This window comes from Rattus norvegicus, chromosome 4 (genome assembly GCF_036323735.1).
Source record: "Rattus norvegicus strain BN/NHsdMcwi chromosome 4, GRCr8, whole genome shotgun sequence".
Classification (NCBI taxonomy): domain Eukaryota; kingdom Metazoa; phylum Chordata; class Mammalia; order Rodentia; family Muridae; genus Rattus; species Rattus norvegicus.
In genome coordinates, this window is record NC_086022.1 from 140,314,956 (window position 1) to 140,336,853 (window position 21,898).

At 36.3% G+C, this 21,898-nt stretch overlaps 1 protein-coding gene across 10 annotated transcripts in view; it reads left to right on the forward strand.

The window, feature by feature from the left end:
- Positions 1-21,898, forward strand: part of Cntn4 (contactin 4) — a 997,076-nt gene that overhangs the window by 134,260 nt on the left and 840,918 nt on the right. For all 10 annotated transcript variants that reach the window (XM_063285413.1, XM_063285419.1, XM_063285414.1 and 7 more), the window contains exon 2: positions 20,509-20,653. The gene's annotated coding sequence lies outside the window, so the exon portion shown is untranslated. The remainder of the gene's footprint in view (positions 1-20,508; positions 20,654-21,898) is intronic.

The window sequence follows — 21,898 nt, forward strand, 5'->3', positions numbered from 1 at the left end:
TTAAGTTGTCTTCTAAAAATTAAATATGTATGACTGGCAAGGTAAGTGCAAACTTAGGGTCCAGATTTGATTGTTCCTGAATTCCCCATTGAAGTGAAGGAGGGCAATTATTCCTGTGTCTTTTTTTCCAAAGCATCTGACTTAATCTCATTTTGCCTCACTGTGTAAATTGTTTTCTGCCATTATTTATTTTACTTTAGATGAAATTCTTAAATATTGATAATACAGGGTCAAAAGAGTGGCTTTGTTCTAGTGTACCTTCTGTCGCAGTGGTAAAACCATTCCAGGTCACAATCTATCATTGAGAGAAGTTTAGGAAGGAACTCAAGGCTGGAACTAGGAGCCAGAAACCATGGAGAAATGCTGCTTGCTGTCTTACTCTGGCTTCGTGACTGATCGGTTCATGCTTAGCTAGTTTTCTTATATAGCCCAGAATCACCTTTCTACGGATGGAACCACCCAGAGTAGTCTAGAAGTTTTAAGAATGCACATAGTAAGCAGTAGGCCATTCTGATGTACACTGTGTTTCAAATGACAATTAAAAACTAAGACTCACAAGCTTCATTCATGATATTAGGAGCTTGGTAAATGAGCTCACAAAATATTTATTGATGCTGAGAAAAGAACAATTTTAGAAAGGAATTAAATCATTGTTTTCGAATTTGCAGTAATTGAGAGATCATATCTTGCAGAAATACGACAACCACTCTTTCTGCTTTTTTAATGTCTGTTACTAGTAGAGACTCAGCAATGTTAACAAATGCTATAGGTTCATAATTTCAGGCATTCACCCCATTATAGGTGATATCATAAGGCTGCTTGCTGAACGATTAAGTATCTGTCATTATGATTTTTCTTGTTTATTTTTTATGGACTAATTGATGACTTCTCACACTTACTTTTATAAACTTACAGTTTATAAAACTTACAGTTGTTTTAATAGTGTTAGCATGATATTTAATGCCCAAGATTTTACATAATTGAAAGCAAATAATATCTGTAGCCCAGAATGCAACAGAGATGCACAGAATTGCTTAGTTACAGGGATGTTATAGAAGACTATGGAAACCTGAATATTTTTCATCTCAACACATATTGTTCCATATTCCTTGCTTACTAACAAAACAAATTGTTCTGGCTAAATTCATAATACTTAGTTTCAGGTTTGATCATTTCATTTTTTTTAATTCTAATTCTCTAGACAAAGGAATTTGATAAGCAATTTTTCATTAAAAAGAGGACAATGCTATAGGATTTGAGTGAGAATCTAGTCAATGTCTTTATAGTTATTCTGAAATTAAATAACAGACAAGATATACACACAGAACAAGCAGAAAGTTTTCTGAAATGGGTAAAATTAAATTTCTTTCCTCTGAAGACATTTCTCTGTGACTTTTCTTCCAGTCCCTTGAGCCATAAATTACAGTATTTAGAAGCTCTGCTATGTGCCAATCAAAACACTAACAGATACAATAGCTGACATAAATACATTTTTTTCTTATTTTATCTCCATTCATCTCCTTCATTTTTTTTCCGGTTTTAGTTCTCATTTTGGCATTTTTCCATATACCCATAAGGCTCCCTCTGCTACCTGGATTATGATGTAGAGATTTGTTCCTGCCAAATACCCCAGCATAAACAATGAATTTCTGTACCTGAGATCAAAATCCAAGGACTGCCTGATCCTTGTATGGAACCTTCAGAATTTTGTGAAAACTAATCCTTTTTCCTTATAAGTTGGCCAGTTCAAATATTTCATTTCAATAGCATAGGACTCAATAACATTACATCTACCTGGATAATTCTAAATTGTTAAGAATAAGATATGAATGTACTGGGAGTACAGGGAGAATGATCGTCAGACTAAGAGAACCTAACTTCTCTTGCAGAGCACCTGAGGTCATTTCCCAGCAACCATGTCACCAGGCTCACAATGGTCTTTAATTCTAGCTTGAGGATATCTGTGCCCACTCTTGGCCCCCATGACAGACACATGCTGTACCCCTCACTACAAATCTGTGAAAGTAAAATAATAAAAGAATAAACCCTAAAAAATTTTAGAACTCTCATCTGACCTCCACTTTTCCAAGACTGTTTCATGTGTCATTTGTCCAAATCAAACTACATGATGTATATTTCTCATGTACCCCCTTTTTTTCTCTTTATCAATCAAAATCAATGCTTCAGCACACCATTGTAAATGTAAAACTTGGTTATATAAAAATGTATCTGAAAGTCTATCTCAGAAGACTAGCTCTTCTAATCAGATAAAGGAACAGAGAGTGATAATTTAGAGCACTGGGTGCTGATGTTATAGGAGAGTCAATATTGCCTTAGATGAACAGGGAAGGCTCCAAGGGAGAGACCTTTAAAAAAGTAGATAATGAAAAAAAAAACCCACAAGGTTATCGAGTTTGATTGGCTAGTGGAATAATATGTCCTATAGATTGAAAACAGTATGTTTGAGGGTGGAACAAGATAGACTACGTATGATTAGCTTGTGTATGATCATACATCCCTAATAGTTAAAAAGAAAATGTTATAGATCACAGCATTCAGAATTTCCATTGTGTGTCTCTAAATTATTGATGCACCTCAGAATAGTCACATGAGACCTGGGAGAACCTCTTTGCCCTCCTCAGGGCCTGATTTTTAATGATGTAAGGACTTCTCAGTAGAAATGTTTCGCAAAACCTCTCAGTCTCGTAACCTTGGGAACAAAGCATTTAATATATAGACCTCTCAGGGGATGGTATTTATAGTGAAAACAGAAGAAAGTCCCTCAACAGAGTCAAAATTGCTATAGGTATATCTTGTGACGTTGTGTGTGATTCGGTAGAATATGCCAGCTATCCATAGAAAAATATTGAGAATAAAAGTAAAAGGTGCTTTTGTTTGTTTATTAAAAGCTTACTTTCATGGATGATATGTCTGAATAACCTTATTTACTGACTGATTCATTCTTTCATTATTGTCATGTATTTTTAAATAAGTTCTTCATGAATTACATATGTTCACAAGATGTGTTCAGTATGGTGATTGCTAATGTTTTGTGAGTAGTGAGGGCCGATTATGCGTGTTTAAAGCTCTGGGTATTTCAGGCACAAAACACACATCAAGATTAAGTACAACAAAAATAACATGAAATATCTTGTTATGATTTTTACATTTTCTCTATTAAAAGATTTTATATATGTTATATTCAACAAAATAGATCATTTTACTTAATTTTATAATTTAATTTTTAAAATATGTTTATAGAATATTTTAAATCTTATGTATGTGTGCATGTGTTTGTGTATACGTGGTGTCGAAGATAATATACCTATTGGACAATGCTTGTTTAGAAAGAGGAAATTATGAAAGTCATGTGAGTAAATGAATTAATTATTTAGAGCAGGTGCTCAGGGTAGTGCCTGAAAACACAAAGCAAAACAAATGTGTCTTGAGAAATTTGATGATCCAGCCTGTGTATAGAACCTGACAGACCATAACAAATCTATGAAAATAACTCTAGCTCTAGCAACTGAAAATAAATTCTGAGTACTTAAAATTAAATTTAAGAAATGTATATTTAGTATACAATACTAGGATGGTTGTTTAATTGGTAAAATGCTTGCTATGGTAGGAAAAGGACTTGTGTGAAAATCCAGACAAGGTGGTGTATACCTGTAATCCTAGCATTGGGAAGGTGGAGGTGGTCAAATAAAAGGAATTCCTTAGCCAGCCAGTCTACCTTACTTCTAAGTTCCATGTCAGTTAGTGACCTTATATCTTAAAACAAACTGAATAGCTCCCAGTTAATGATATGCTTGGCCTCTGGCTTCTGCTCAAGTATATGTGTTCTTGTACATATATAAACACACAACTCATACAAGAAAGACATACACAATCACGCACACACAAACATTTTGTGTTCAAGGTTTAACTTGTTTCATGTATTCTAATTAGTAACTTTGCTGAGAGCTAGTGAACTGAGAAATAACAGATACCACACATATACAATGTCTACTTTTGCACTAAATAGTCTGTGGTGAAATTGAAGCTAAAAAAAAAAAACAAACAAAAAACCCTACTGATGTTTAAATATAAAAATTCTTAGATGTGGCAGGCAGAATGGAATGTTACATCATTTGAAAACTAGTATTAACTGGGCATAGGTTTGCAAATATTTTTCTATACCGTAAGAGCTGAAGGGGTTTGCAACCCCATAGAAAGAGAGCTATATCAACCAACAAGACCCCTCAGAGCTCCCAGGAACTAAACCACCAACAAAAGTGTACACATCGAGGGACCCATGGCTTCAGCCACATATGTAGCAGAGGACGGTATTACTTGGCAACAAATAGGAGGAGAAGCCCTTGGTCCTGTGAGGGCTTGTTTCCCCAGTGTAGGGGAATACAGGGTGTTGAGGTAGGAGGGGGTGGTTGGGAGGGGGAGCATCCTCATAGAAGCAGGGGGAGGGGGATGAGAGAGGGAGAATCCAGGAAAGGGGGGTAACATTTGAAATGTAAATACATAAAATATCCAATAAAAAGAAGATAATCTAGTATTTGTGACTCAGTAGAAATGGGCTAAGAATACTCCATATTTATTTCAGGAGTTGTGCTTAGGCAAAAAGGACATATTTGATATAGTGCTCAACACGCTGTAATGCTTTATGAGTAACCATGTGGTGCTAAGTGGTTGTTACAATAAGATGAATGGAGCAGGCAGGTGGGAGAACATTGCAATTCACATGGCCCCAGGTGACGGCTCTTATTTTCAAAAATGCTATGACGAGGTACACACACTATGCAGATGATTGTCCTTCCTTGAATTAATTTCCTGACAGTTCCTATAGAATTGAGAATGCTACAGAGAATCTAAAAACACAGACATTGAAATAGATAAAATATGAACACTGAGCCAGGTGGCCATTCCACGTAAGTGTCTTTACATCTCTTATGATTTTGTGTAAGACACTATAATTAATGCAAATTTTTTTCTTTTGAAAAATATTGTATGGTAAAAATTTTACAATCTGACCCAGCATCTTACTAATTGAATTTCACTGGTGCTGTATTCTAAATATGGAATCTCTTTATAGTCCCTGTAACTGTTGCATCATAATCGGTATTAATTGTGCTAATATTTTACAGTATTTTATGGCTTAATTGTACCTGAACCCTTAGAGCAAATGATTTATGATAGGATTCTTTTTGGCAGCATGGATTCAATTTTTCACATTTATCCCATAATTCAGTATGTAATTGAGACAGTCTCATTTTTCAACCACTCATTGCCCTAAAATGTTTAACATGATATTTGTAAGATGTAGCATAGTGGTTATAGTCATTCAACTATTTACTTATTTAACCAGGTTTAATCTTGGCTGTGTACTAGTGGTTATTGAAATAGAGGAGAAGGAATTTCTAATATCACTTATTTTGAAAGCAAGTGTTTAACAGGGATAATGTTTCTCATTTTTTGTCAATAAATCTTTTGAAAAAGAAAACTAACATTTAATATTTTCTGTAAGTGGGTTTCATAAAGAGTCGTTATCAAACATGTACAATTAATGTTTATTTTACAAATGGTTCTAGTTTTCATGAAGTACCAGTGGTAGCACAATTAATAAATGAGTTTTCAGAAGAAGGACTATCCTAAAAACATTGTTGTGTTTTAAATGACCCGACTCATCTCTCTCACCATCCAGAGTTTTCTGAGCAAAGTGAATCACTGAAAATGATTTCATGATTTCACTGAACATGTTTTCAGGCTGAGCACAGAATTGTTTAGATGAGAAATAAGCTAGAAAGTGAAAGCATTAGAGTCTCAAAGAAATCTGGGTGCTCATTAGTCAGTCATGTCAATGGGAGGCTTCAAAGACATACAGATCTGTGATAACATTTAGGTGTTCCTCCTGGTTTTATCATTGCAGATTATTTTCTATAAGTCTAAATGCACTTCTATGCAATTTGTTTTTATTTCTTTTAAAATTTACTTATTTTATTTCATATGAGTGTCTTTTGTCTTCGTGTATGTATGTGCATCATGTGTGTACCTGGTGTGTTCAGAGGTCAGAAGGTCTTTGACAGTTACAGACAGTTACACAGTGGTGGGCAGCCATCTATTCTGCCATGTGCTGAGGTTCAGAATAATGGAAAAACACGTTTTCGACTTGAGATATTCGCTTAGAAGCCAGCATAATTAGCATGAGTAATGTTTTTTCCATTCCTATTACACAAGTTTGTATACACAGTATAGAGATGTGGAGTTACACTATAAGGTCTTGGTAACTTCAAACAAACTTGTCGAACAACCAACAAGAAAATGATGGGCTGCTGACTAGAGATTCTAACGCAAGTAGAATAAAACTCCATCATAAAGAGACATAGAGAAGGGTTCATAGGAAGTCAGAGGAGAGGAAAATAATTGTCTCTGTGGAATATATTGTAAGCTTCCTGGACTGGAAATAAATTGGATATTCTTCGTTAAGTATGGCTGGCATAGAGACCTACTGGGTAAAGCAATTCACTGCAAGTAGAGCGAAGGGTGTGAGTGTACACATGGGGATGGAAAAGCCTCGTGCAAGGGGTGTCAGCACCAAGAGGTCAGTTAAGTTCGAGCATCCTGTGGGAAATGAGAGTGACTGCTCCATTTGGAAGCCTACTCCCACCATGGCTACAGAAATCACACAGGAATTCATTTCTCTGGAATGTGGTACATATGGAAGCCTTTCTATCTGTCCAACATGCCGTCAGCTATGTTTGTAAATCTGGGCCGATATAGGGACTGCAATAATCCTTGAGTTATATAGTCTTCACGGGCCTGTATGAGCTGCTTAATGCTGAAAAGAAAAGAATCTAAACATCTATTAAATTGCCATGTGCCACTGTGAATTTATGAAACCAGTCTGAAGTCTGATTGTGTGTTAGGGTACATCTGCTTTTCCCGGGAATGTGTAAGGAAATGTGACTTCTGCTTCCCTAAGAAGGTTAAGCTGTCATCTAGTCTAATATGTACTTAAATTAATGCTGCCAAAGCAGCTGCCCCATGTGACAGACGACGATGGTGATGGATGATGATCATTTTAAAATCAGTTTTCCTAGAGAAATTGCTGTTTTTCTGCTGGAGCTGAGGTGTAGTCTGGATTGAAAGTTTCTCGTCATATTAAGTATCCTTTTAGCTTAAGAAGGAAATTGCCAAAGACTCTATTCCCTGTGATAAAGTGGTCTAAAACTGAGCCACGTAGTAAATGATGCCAGATTTCTCACTTAGGTTACCTGAATCATAGCAGTCGTTTTTAGCTTTGCAGTGTCATCTGATGACAACTTATGTTGGATGGGCAAAAAAGCAACCCATGTCTAGTCATGAAGTAGCAGAAATCATGGTTTTTAGAAGCTATGATCTCTTAATGCTTTAGAAGTGTGTTGCTGTGTGTTAATATTTAATTTTCTCTACAGTTCCTTGACACTTGTAGTTTTTTCCCTTTCCTTCTTTTCTCCACAAAATCTGAATACACTGTTTTTCATCTCTACTCAGCTACCCTCTGAACAAAAACAACAACAAAAACAAAACAACAACAACAACAGCAAAACCTTTCATATCTTTATTTCTAGAAGATTTTCCATACCTATTTGCCCCCATTCATGGTAGTACTCATCACCAACTGAGACGCGGTATGTGCTTTTGTGAAAGTCTATCTATTCCTGCTGGGATGGCAGTGATAAGATCAAAGACTGAAATTTTAGTTCTGTACACTGTGTGCCTATACACGCTTCTCATCCAAGGCTGATAGACACCCATTTAGTAACAGTTCATCATTAGCTCAATGCATGATTCTGACAACTGATCATAGAGGACTACGTAAAGTCTTCAAGATAAGAACCTCATTAATGTTTCACTCTAGTATTGAAGCTAGGTAGCTTAATTCAATAATCGTGTGAGTGTGAGTGTGAGTGTGTGAGTGTGTGTGTGTGTGTGTGTGTGTGTGTGTGTGTGTGTGAATACATAAATATTTCGGGAAATAAGTGGTCATAAAAAGGAGCTCACTTACTTGAGGTTTATTGTTAGGTATACCATATTATATCCCACAACATTCTAGCAAAAAGTAACCAATTCTGTTACCATATTCAGTAACTGCTGATTTATACCAGTACTTTGTGTTAGCCGGTTAGAGAGAGCTATTTTCAAAGAAGAAAAGCAAACAAAACCTACAACCCGAAAATTTATTTTAAAGGCCAATAACATTTGTATCCATTGGGAAAACATGATCAATCAAAGCTCCACAAGCCTAATATGGCCTACTTCTTTAGCAAATATGATTTGGCCGTTGCCATTCATCATATCTAGAAGTCTGGGTGATAAACTTGAGCTCTCTCTCAGGGTAACACTGAAAACAAGCACTTTGTGCATTGGCAAAAAAAAAAAAAGAAAAAAGAAAAGAAAAAGAAAAAGAGCCCATTAAAATATCAACATAAATGTGTCTTCTCCTGATAACATCAAATGGAATGTTGTAGCATGTTTATACGAATGTTGGCTGACAGTGGTAAAACACAAAAGAACTCTGGGGATGTTGTTTGACAGTCACTTTGTTTATAAATGAGAAGGGCTACAGTGCAGATGCTAAAAGAATTCCTGTGGATGCTCCAAATACACAAGGTGTTTGCTAACAGAACTGCCTTAAACTTTGTGGAAGGATTTTAATAACCAAGACAAAGGGAGATGGTGACACTACTGTTATTTAGAGGACTGAATGAGCTGTTTGGTAAGAGCAAATTAATACAATGAAAATCAAAAATTCAAATGATGATAAGGATGCACTAGTAGATCCAACAGACTTTCCCTATATGATGTCACACAAGTCAGCCAAATGGAAATGGTCTTGATGCCATGGAGATCAGAGAATAGGATCTTCACACCTGTAAATAAACACATTCTCTAAGTTAGGGCTTGCAAAAGATAGCAGATAAATAAGGAAAATAGACATTCATTTGGGGTTATAGAACACATTGGATTGGGAAAAACATCCAGTTCATGAAGTTCAGATAGAGTCAAGTTCAGATGTCTGTTGATCTTTAAGAGAAGCATTTGAAAGAGAATGAACCAAGAATGGAGAACAGGGAGAGAAAAGAAACCATAGTAAAAACATGCGGTGGAAATCCAGTGAGCTGACAAGAGATGAGCTGCAGAGAATCTCTGCCTCTGAGTGTAAAACAGGGACTACTGATGCTCCGTCCCATCAGAGTTCCTCCTCCCTTCCCTGGCATTACAATGTGCCCTGGCCACAGATATTTTCTTTGGAAGAACTGAGGAGTAGTCTTATGCCTTATCCCCTACATAATGACTGTTCTCATCGAACCCACTTTTAGATTTCTTTCAAGATCCCTGCAGAGGGATTTTGAATAATTTTCAATTCCAGCTTTGGCTGGGATGTTTGCCAGAAATGGATTTAAGGTGGATGGATTTTAAAATAAGCTAACCCTTAGTATTTTCTAATCCCTTTCTAATACTTTGTGCATTGCCTTGAAATATTGTTATTTTTAAGATGGTCTTGGGTGCTCATAGGTTTAAAAAAGGTAGCTTTCTTGGTCAACTAAGGTATTATATAATTTGCCTTTGTAATTACACACACGTGCGCGCACACACACATACACACACACACACGTGGCCAATTATTTATATGTGGCCAACTACAACTTTGAGGATTATATTTCATGTAACAAATAGATTTGGGGGATATGGGAGGATTTTACGTTCCATCAGTGAGTACTTTAGTCAGGGAGAGAAGGTTACATGGTTTATCTTTAATACATAGGTAATTCATAATAAAATTGTCCCAGAACACAAGTTTTCTGAATTGTGGTTTCACTGTTACTTCTCCAAAGGAGCGAACAATAGCTTATTGAAAAATATAATTTCTACAGTTGAATAATGATTGAAATTTTATGTATTCTTTTTTCCATACTGTTTACCTTTTCACTTCTACTTCACATGGGAATTGAGCTTTATAATAGTGTTTGTTTAAAAAGCTGGTTGTAGAGATACCTAGGAAGGGGACAGAGACAAGCAGATCTCTGAATCTTGCTGGTCCTCTAGTCTAAAAAATTTCTGAGCTCAGAGAAATCCTGTCTCAAAAATTTAAAAATAAAGAAGTCAAAACTGATCATTACCTGAGGTCAACCACTGCCCTCCATATGCATTTGAACCATGTGCACCCACAAGACACAACAGTTTGTTCAAATACCATATATATATATATATATATATATATATATATATATGAAAATAGTATTTATTGTATCACTACATCCTGAGGATTAAATAGAAAAGAAATATAGAAACCTTAGCACAGTGTCTGGCAAAGTGAGTAAGTAATATTTTGGTTGTCCTACTAAGTTACTTCTTCATATTAAGTTGCTAGAAATACAATGATATTATTATTTTACACTTATAACCTTAGAAGTCCCAGTGACTATATGTCCTCTGCTCGGTGTTTCACAGTGCCAATAATAAAACGGACTGTTTCCATAGGGGAAAGCTCCATTTGACTAGGGGAAGATGTGCCCTCCCTTTACCACAGGTTGTTAGAATCACTCATTTCTTTGTGACTGAGCTTGTGATATATCCTTGCCAAGCAATGCCAGATTTCCATGACACCCAGAGTTCTTGTGTCCCTGCGAGCAGCATGGTCCACACATTTTCTCATTGCAGCGCTTCATGGAAGAGAAAAATTCTCTGGTTGGTTTTGCTATCTTCATGAGTATCCCCCTTTGGAGGTTCATCTAATTAGGTCAAAATCAAACAGGAAAGTATCGCTTTTCTTTTGTTTTTTATTTTTTATTAGATATTTTCTTTATTTACATTTCTAATGTTGCACCTATGACTTCCATTCGTCCTCTTTTCAAGTCTTACCTTAATGCCCCCTTTTCCCACTTCTGCTGTGCAGGGTTATAGACCAAATTCAGCTGTGTAAGACAGAGAACAGACCTTCACTAGATTTTGGCTATGGTACACATCCTCTTGCTGTTGCTAATTCTCAGCACTGTGAGAAATACATTGGTTTACTGTTTGAGAAACCCTGTCTATGATATTTTGTTATGACAATTCCAGCTTAAAAAAACAAACATCATTCCTATTTTCTTTTCTTTTATTGGATATTTTCTTTATTTACATTTCAAATATTATCCCCTTTCCTGGTTTCCCCTCCAGAAACTCTCCATCCCATCCCCTCACCCCTTGCCTCCATGAGGGTGCTCCTGAACCCACCCACCGACTCTCTCCCGACTCCCCATCGTGACATTCCCTTATACTGAGGGATCCAGCCTTCACAAGACCAAGGGCCTCTCCTCCCATTGGTGTCTAACAAAGCCATCCTCTGCTACATATGCAGCTGGAGCCATGGGTCCCGCCATGTGTACTCTTTGTTTGGTGGTTTAGTCCATGAGAGCTCTGGGGGTCTTGTTGTTTGATACTGTTGTTCTTCCTATGGGGTTGCAAACCTCCTCAGATACCGCAGTCCTTTCTCTAAGTACTCTCCATTTTCAGTCCAATAGTTGGCTACGAGCATATGCCTCTGTATTTGTCAGGCTCTAACAGCCTCTCAGGAAAATGTTAACATGTACTTCTTGGCATCCACAATAATGCTTGGGATGTGGGATGGATCCGCAGGTTTGGCAATCTCTGGATGGCCTTTATCTTCTCGAGTGAGGTAACCCAATCACAAAAGAAGACACATAGTATACACTCACTGATGAGTGGATATTAGCCCCAAATCTCCGAATACCCAAGATACAATTTACAGGCCACATGAAGCTCAAAAAGAAAGAAGCCAAAAGTGTGGATGCTTCAGTCTTTCATTGAATGGGGGAACAAAATACTAACAGGAGGAGATACAAAGACAAAGTTTGTAGCAGAATTAAGGAATGTTTCACTTTTCAACCCTCTTCAGTATCTTCTTCAGTTAGCCATTTCATAGCTATAAAATCCATGTTACTCAGAGGTTCTCACCCAGTAAAAACAAAACGTCAAAGTGAATTTTAAATGAGGAGGCAGGCATCTTAGGAATCTTTTTTCAGGATTCTAACTCCCACAGAGGACTAGTACTACCTTTTATTCCATATATATATATATATATATATATATATATATATATATATATATATATATATGATGTCCTTGTACTTCTGAGTTCATAGTAGTTTGGAATGATCTCAGTAGTGGAAAATGGAGGAAACTGCCCTTTCTGAACTTTGATAAGGAAGAAATTTACATAGTGTCATTGCCATGTGATTGTTGGTTTTATTTTGACTCTATTGCCAATATTCAAAATATAATAAAATTATTCCTCAAATAATTTAAATGTCATGCCATAATTTACCAAGTTTCAGGTATATCTCACTATGAGACAATGTGCCTTAGGAAACACTGCATCCAAATCTAGCATCAAAGGAATGCAATACAAATAGGGCTCAAATTATAACCTTGCCAGATCTGACATAAAAGCAAAAGTAGAGAGTGATCATGGATTCAGAACCTAGTATTTAATAATCAGTATAATCACCAGTAATTTAGAATAGAAACTTCAACTTATTTCTCCCATTTTTAAGAAGATTGTTTTAATGTCTTCATTTAAAAAGAAACCCAGTTTCATTTTTATTAAAACAAGATGGTCTACATTATAATATATTGATATTGTTGTTGCTTATATACTGAATATAAGAAGATATTTAAAAAAAAACTTTTTAAAAATCCTGCTTCAGAATCGAGCAAAGAAGCTAAAGGAGTGCCAGCTTTCTGGGCCCACTTTTATAATGCAGTCACTGTCCTATAATCTCAGCGCGAATTCCCTCTTCCACCTTGAATGTGCCACAAGCAATTTGTAATAGAATCAATTAACATTTGGGAAGTTGTACATGGCCACCTAGGATATTAAACATTTGCTCCAGGAATGCTAATATGAGTCATTGGCTTTATATTCCTAAACTATTGCTCAATAAGAACAGAAACAGTAAGGAGGTACAAAGTGAATGTGTGAGTATCTTTTTAGAAACTTTTCCTCTGGCTCGTGTGCCTCTGTGTGTGTGTGTGTGTGTGTGTGTGTGTGTGTGTGTGTGTGTGTATGCACACATGCACGTGCATGCACTCTAACTTCCTTTTGAAGGCAGCATTTGGGGAAAACAACATGCGAGGCTGTAGCTTTACATGTATTCTCTATATTTGGATAACCAAAGTCATTGATAACACTCTCAAAAGAAGATGAAAGGCACGGATTTCATTCTTCATTCCACTCCTTCCTTGGTTAGTTACTGTGCTACATTTACAGATTCTTGAAGAGCAAAGACATGAAGTAATGTTAGTTAACTCAGTTACAAAACAGTGTGGAACTTCTACCGGGACATGTTTCTAAAATGTGTTGCCCTGTTTTTATTTTTATCTGCAGGTTTTTGTGGTTCTCATTCTTAACCTACGTCCTTACGTATGCTATGCCGGAGATCTATTGCTAAACTCAACCCTTAGCCCTGGCCCTCCTTTTTCAAATGCATCCAGAGTATTTATTTTTAGTTCATAATGTATAAGGTTTTCAGGAGTCATACTTTTCCTTTCCTTATCTACCTTACCTATTCTATTAAAAGATAAACTTGGTACCTGGACTGAAGCCCTGACATAAAACATAAAAATTGAAAAAGAGACCATTTTCTCATTTCAAACAATTGTCTAGTTTGATGTAGTTATTTTTAACCAGTGTATTTTGTGTAATTAAAAGAGCTCAAACAAGAGTACAGAGCCAACTCAGTGGTCAAGAGTACATACTGCTTTTTCAGTACTCTGTACCCAAGTCAGAAGGTTCACAACTGCCTGACCCTGGCGGTCTGATTTGCTCCCCTGGACTCTGAGGACATAGTCAATAATATTCACAAACCCAAGCCACAGCCCTCCCAATACTCATATGCACAATTAAAATTAATTAAATCTTTAAATAAAACAAGCTATTCCGTTATATTTATACAATTTTATTTATTTTATCCAAAATTAACGAGATCAGTCATATATGTAAGTCAGTAGGATCTGACTCGGAATATTTTTTACAAAGTCTACATTTATGTTCATAGAAATCATGATATTACTTGGCATACAGTTGATGCTCGATATACATTAACTTCATGAAAAACGACATAGCTATTAAAATACTTTAATTAAATGATTAAATTAACTTTCCTCTAATATGATTGAATGCTAAAATGTAGTCATAATCTTTTATTAAAACTTAATGTGAAACTTTCAGTAAGATAAAAAGCAGACTTTATTTTCAAAAGAGTTTCTATAAAATTGTTGAGTTTAAAGTGATATTTAATTCATTTTTCCATATGATTTCTGAGATATTGTTGCTTTATTAATATGTAATTTTTAGCTATTTATTAAAGATCTCATGCATATCTTAGTAAACCTTTTATCAATTAAAAATGAAAACAGCTTTTTTTCTCTCACTGTGGTTGCCTTTGCATTGAGTATATGAACTTTACTACGTAAAAGTAGACAACATAAGGGAAACAACACACATTAAAATGATTCATTGCAAGTGAAAGATGAGCTATTTTAAACGGACAGTCATTGCATCTTTAACACCCGTACTTTACAATGGATTCTGTGTACACTTTCGCTCCAGATTGCATTTTACATAGCTAATGATTTAGAATCCGAACTACAGGAAAATGCTAATGTTAAGGGAGGTGGCATAAATACTCAGGGTTTTTATGTGTATACTTCCACAAGGCCCACATTTGATGCTCAAGTAATTTGACTTCTAAAAAAAGTCATCAGGGCATATGTTCAAAATCAGATTGGACAGAGCCTGACTGAAAAATGTTTTATGCTTGCTTCATTTTAAAAAATGGCACTTAGCTTTGAAATACATTCCCATTAGAGAATATTATAGTCATAGAAGAGCAGATTCTATATAAAAAAAGAGAACCAAAACTCAACCAGAATTGATATAGTTACTCTGAGCAGTATAAATTACTGCTTTGAGTAATTTAGAATATATATATATATGTGATATATATATATGTGATATATGTGTGTGTGTCTGTCTGTCTGTCTGTGTGTGTATGTTTCATTCGTAGAATCTAGTATAACTTGATTGTCCTTTTCAGTTAAATTGATCTAGTAAACTAGATAACCCTATGTTTTTTCAGTCTAACTTATAGGGTCTCATTGCTGAACTCTATAAATTTGTTGTTTGTTAATTTATTGTTTCCTGCTGCCCTATATAGTAATCTATTCCATTGAAAGTTCCATAGGAAAGTAGTAGTGTGCGTGTGTGTGTGTGTGTGTGTGTGTGTGTATACATATACATATATATATATATATGTATATATATATGGCTTAAGTTTTGAGACTTAACAATTAATAAAACAAAGCAAAACAGCCATCATTTCACCACCTAGTTTATATGTTTGGAATTTCCTTTATCTCTCTTCTGATACATTAACTTCCAAAGAGCTCTACTCAGTAATTTTTGATTAATTAGAGTGCTTACTTGTGGTAGAATGTAACTTTTTATTGCTAATGAAGTCAGTTTGATCATACGTGCAAAAATTTATTAAATTATCATTTTCAATTATTTTCGTATAGTTGATTATATCTTACTACTTTCTGATATTTTTGTGTTCTTCATTGAATATTCGAAGGGATTTTTAGGTTATCCTTCTAGTATGCATGTAGAAAGTTACTTCCTAATCACTTATAGGGAATCCTAAGTAGTAACTGAATGAAATATTTTATTTGAGATAAAATATTATATGGCTGAACTACTAGAGAATGGTGTTTTTCTGTCTGTTTAATCATCAGGCATGGTCATATTTTGTATCAGTTTTATTATGTTTGTGAAATTCCAATAAGACAACTACCTTCCAACTTCATCAAATTTATCATTCATTCAATATGTAATATATCCCTGATCCCTCTATTGGCAACTAAAAATATTTCTGTACTACCAATATTTTCCAGAAAATACTAAATGACCCATAGTTAAGGATTGCTCTCATTAACTTAAGAGAATTACTATTCAAGTGATTTTTAAATTGTAAATATTTATTTATTCATTCATGTGCATTCAAAAGAACACAAGAGACCACTGTGTCTTTTGTCCTGTTTCATTCTTCGCTTATTCATTGTGGCAGGGTATTTACTGAATCCTATGCTCCAGTTTTATTGGCTTAGGCTAGCATGGCTCAGTGACCCTGTAGTCCTCAACCCATTCTTCATAGTAGGCATTAGTTGCATGGTAGAATACCTGGCTTCTTCTGTGGAATCTGAGGTCTGAGCTCTGGTTTTCAAATACTCTTAAACCCAGAACCATCACTCCAGTCATATTTAAAAATATCAGAACACTTACAATGATAAATTAATTTAAAAACATTCTTTAATATTTGAATACACAAGGCTGGAAATTTAGCTCCCTGCACTTATTCCTCTTGCAAGAACCCACACTAGCTTTCCAGCACTGACATTGAAGCTCACAGGCATCAGTAACTCCAGGTCCATGGATTTAACCCTTCCATGGTCATGCACACATGCTCATGCAGTTAAAACAATCATATGCAAAAACTGACTTCATTTTATTTTTTCTTCCATTTTTTATTAAATTGGGTATTTCTTATTTATATTTCAAATGTTATTACCTTTCTGAGTTTCCTGTCCATCAGCCCCCTAACCCCTCCACCACCCCTTCTATATAAATACACATGGTATGCACTCAATGATAAGTAGATATTAGCCCAAATGCTCAAATTACCCAAGAAGCAATGAAGTAATTTTAAAAGCAGGATTTTTAAAATCTATATTTTATATACCAAGTATAGTTGTGTAGTCCATAACTTAAATACTTATGTGATTGATGGAGGTGGGAGTATCATGAGTTCAAAACCAACATAAAAAGTCTGTAGTAGTTGTTATTTAATTTCAAATGAATGAATTTATTAAATATATAGCAAGTAACAGAGTAGATAAGAGCATTACAAAATATAATGAAATCTGGAGTTTGCAAGATCCAACACATATAGCCTAAACTACATCGACTTTGTAGTCAGATCCTGTTAAAAAACAAAAGAAAGTCAGAAACATAAAATAATTCTTGAAAGGGTTTCAAGCAGTGGAAGTGAAGGCCACACAGAAACTGAAGAGTTAATCAGCCCCAGGTAAGGACTGAGAGCTTCCCCTCAGGTGGATATTTGGTATAAACCTGTGGCTTTTGGATTAACAAGTAGGCATGACTACAGCATTGCTTGGTAGTGGCACTGTGCATTACATCTATAAGTTTTCATTTCTGTATGAAACATTCTGGAGCATGTTCACCAAAATAAGATGAAAAATTAAAAGAAATTACAGTTCACCAAGAAGATGATGGCACTCTATTTTTAGTCAGAGAAAAATTTCCTAATTTTCCCTACATGATTTTCTGTCTATTATTTTTGAAATTATTTCTTTGGTTTTTGTAATTACATATAATTACATAATTTGTCCTTCCATTTCATCCTTTCAAATACCATATACCAATATGCCAGTACCTATCCCTTTTTAGTGATATATTGTACTTTATATTCAGGGTAATCATTCATAGAGCACTTATACAGTTTATTTTGATAAATTATGGTAAAGTAAGCAATTATGTGTTAAAGTAATATACGTGGGCTTGTGTAGTAGATACTTAGTAAAAAAAAAACCAAAGTTCCCAGGAGTGAAACACGTGCATTACTACTTCTTCTACTACTACTACTACTTCTACTACTACTACTACTACTACTACTACTACTACTACTACTACTACTATTATTAGTGTTATGTCCAGTCAGCTGAATTACTATTTAAAATAGTCAGCATAGTTTTGCTTGTTTCTTAAACAGGACCTTGCTATATAGATCTCAACCTTGTAGTGGTTAACCTGTATGCTTCCTGCATGCTGCAATTCCTGGAATGCAGTATGATACTTGGTTTTACCTGTACAATATAGGGAGACCTTGTCTCAATAAACCTTTTTGGGGTGTTGCAGATGAGATGGGTTCTCACTCTGTAGCTTTCTGTCTTCTGACGATGGGGATTGAACACAGAGCCTTAGCCAAGAGCACTACCACTAAACACATTCAGTTCTTCCTCCTGCCTGTGTGATTCAAAACTTTTTAAAAAAAAATCAGTAAGGCTGACGATGCAGTAGCATACATCTCTAATTCCAGCACTCCAGAGGCAGACATTTCTGTGGGCTTAAGACTAGCTTGGTCTACATTACAACTACCATGACAGTCAGGGAAATAGACAATCACAAAATACACAAGAGAGATCTTGTCTAAAAGAAGTATGGGGGTCAACGGGAGTAAAACAAAAACCACTGGGTATAGAGCTCAGTGACAGAGTGTCACTACCATGGTTGAGTCTTAAGGAGAAATACAAAATAAAAACTGATATTCTCTTAATATTAATAAGCTCTGGGGCACTATTGTGAATGATGAGCGAAGCACAATAAATAGTACACCTCTGTAGTCATGGTAGTTGGGAAAGCCAAGGTAGGAAGATGATCTCTAGAACCCAGGAGCTTGAAGCCAAACTCAGCACCAAAGGAAGAACCTATACATTTTCCTACTATGTCGGAGGGAGCGTTCCTCCTGAGTATACGTCACAGACGGCTACATGGTTGCGAGAAATCCTAGGAAGAGCTAGTACTCTTCATGTGAGCCATCTTCAGCCTGACTGACTTAATTCAATGGGACGGTTGTAACACGCCTTCCTTTGTCTTACGGCCGGCCTCACGGCGGTCTTTGCTCTCTTCTGTTCTATCACCATTAGTTTGTGGATGATTCCTCGCTTGAGCCTCAGACCCTCCATTTAGGCTCTTTGGACCTTTAGAATGGGAAAACTGTTACCACAATACAAAACGATACACTAAATTATCTGTAAAAGTCAAAGCATGGCCCTCATCGTGCTAACGATTCAGCTTTTCGGTAAGTGATTAGGTTAGAGCCATTTCAGGCAGCAATGAGAAGATGGACTATTCAAAGTCTTCAACAGCACAATTAAGATTTTTGCAATGGATTTGCAACATTGAGGAACAACGTTGACTCTGTAGTACACTAGTATGTAGTTTTGGGTTTTGTTTGTTTTCCTTTAGGAAATCCAAATTTTGTCTTAATAGTAGAGCATAATGTGCTTAGAGTATCCAAATGACAAGACTGAGCAGTTTTCTGTAAAAGCCACTAATAAATCTAAAACACACACACACACACACACACACACACACACACACACACACACAGAGACACACACACAAATAACATGTGATGGCGTTCTGCTGAGGACTTAGTGGTTAAATATTTGCAGCACAAATGTGAGGACTGGAGTTCAGACCCCAAGATACTGAGTGGTTATGGTGATCCAGAAATTCCAGAATGGGCTCACTAAAGCAACTAGCCATATCAGAGAGCTCTTGCTATGACTGGGAAAGTCGGCCTCAATGAAGGAGGTGGAAAAGTGTTCAAGGATTCCTGACTTTAACCTCAGTATTTCACTTGAACATAGCCATGTTCCTGTACAAATCTGAGCATTCAAACACACGCGTACCCCACCATACTTATGCCCACACACATTAAAATGGAAAAAGAAAAAGAAAAAACCCAGACACATTATACAATATCTATGTGAATGGCCTTAGTTGCATGGCATGGACACAGAGAAGGTTCTGGGCACCTTATGCTCAAGAAGTTTCTGCAATTTTTATTTGAATTTAATTTGCTACATTTGCCATCTGGGATAGAAGCCTGAGTACAAACTATTCCAGGCTGTGAAGATGCACATCGAAACAGTTCAGGATTTATATAGACCAGAGGAAATAATGCCAGACAAGCTGGCTTCATGGCTCTCTCTGTTCAGTGTGCTATCTCCCTCTGACGCAGAAGTCGGTTGTTTAATTTTCTGACAGAAGGTGTACCTTGAGAATGGCTGGACATCTTCCATTTGTATTATTGTCAGATGTGATCAGATAAATCAGCCCGAGGATCAGTATGTGGGGGACACACGTTGAAAGTGATTTTATTTCTGTCCAATAAGTCCCAAAGTTGCTGTCATCTTCACTTTATTTTCCCTCTCCCATCTTCTGTGCCATTTGTCGCATGCCTCACAAATCTCATTGTCTCTACTTATTACCAGATTTTTCTCCAGCTGGAAAAAAAATGCCCTTTTGGTCCACAGCCAGATTCAGAGTTTTCATCCTTGTCATCCTCTGTGTATTTCTCCTATACCCTTAATGTGGAATAGCAAACGCCAGTTCTAGGCCTTTCTCTACATCATTTACATGTGTTGGAAGCTCAGCATAGACTACAAAATATAACGCAAGAGAGAAATCTAAAATATTTCTTCCATCTTCTGCTCTATATCCTCAACTGGAACAGCTTTTTTTTTCTTACATAATTGTTTCTTTTTCTTCCCAGGTTCATTTGCATTGAAAACTAAAACTATCTTTTCTTTTATTTTTTTCAGATTCATATTGTGTTGTCGGCACTTCTCCCAGGTGGATTTCAGCTAGAGCTCACTTGGAAATGTCTGCAGCTTGGTGTGAGAGAATAGGATTCTTCTTGCTGAACTAAAGGAAGCAACCTTCATACGTTCCTACTGAAAAGAAAGGGTAGGTTTCACCACCTGGACCCTGTCTTATAAGCCATGTGGCATTGTATGTAGCATGAGAAATGTGTGTCTCTGAGTAGTTTGCTGAGGTTCATGAATGCAAAAGCCAGATATGAATTGTATTTAACATTCCCCATTCGTCTTACTTTGCACTGAATTTCCCTTCCTTGCATCCAAAACGACATTGAATAACAGGAGTTTTTAATACTGCAGTAACAGAAGTTAACATTTCTCTAGAAGAGAAAGAGCATGAAGACAGAGACTAGAGTTTCTTCCATTTGAAAGGTGAAGTATTCACCCCACAACCCTTAGAGCGCCTTCTAATATCCTGGAGCAAGGCTTTGCCGTAAACACATTCTTGGTGCTGTGACTGCCAGGTCTTATAGTCTCATCCCCAGCAGCAAAATGGTCAACATTTTTTCCGGCAGCTATGGATCCAGTTAAATATCCTATCTTCTGGAAGAAAAATTAACAACAGCAGCAACAATAATAATAATGATGAATTTTATATATCCTGCAGTTCAAAAATAAATATATTTACATGCACACATACACAGATCATGATTGCATTGCACAGCATGATTAACAGAATTGTGACTAAGAACCACATGGAAAATCCACGTGGCTTCTGGGCCCTTATGGTTCTGTAACTTTTCTTGTGGTGTCCTTGATCTCTCTGCCTCCTTCAGGCCTGACTAAGTCATCAAACAGAAAGCATCCATGGGACTGACTTAGACCTTCTGTAGTTGTAACAATTGGGCAAGTGGGGACTCCTAACAGCAAGAGCGAAGGCTGTCTCTGACAAGTTGCCTGCCCATGAGTCCCTGTCACTTAACTGGGCTGCCTTCTCTGGCCACAATTGGAGATGTGCCTAGAACTACTGCAACTTGATATGCTAAGGCTGGTTGAAATTTATGGGAGTCCTCCCATTTTCTGAGGAGAAAAGGGGGTATGGGGGAGGGAAGGTGAGAGAGACGGACTGGGAGGAAAGAAAGGAGGGGAAAGCTGTGATCCATATAGAACGTAATTAACTAATTAATTAATTTAAACGGTAGACATGGGAGAACAGACCTGTAATTCTAGTGTTTGGAGTAATATATGCAGATCACTGGAGTAATATATGCAGATCACTGGAGTAATATATGCAGATCACTGGTCAGCTAGCCTAGCTAATTTATGAGCTATGTACGAGTCAGGTTCCAAAACCATGTCCTAAAAATTAAGGTGGAGATGTGCTAGCATGATG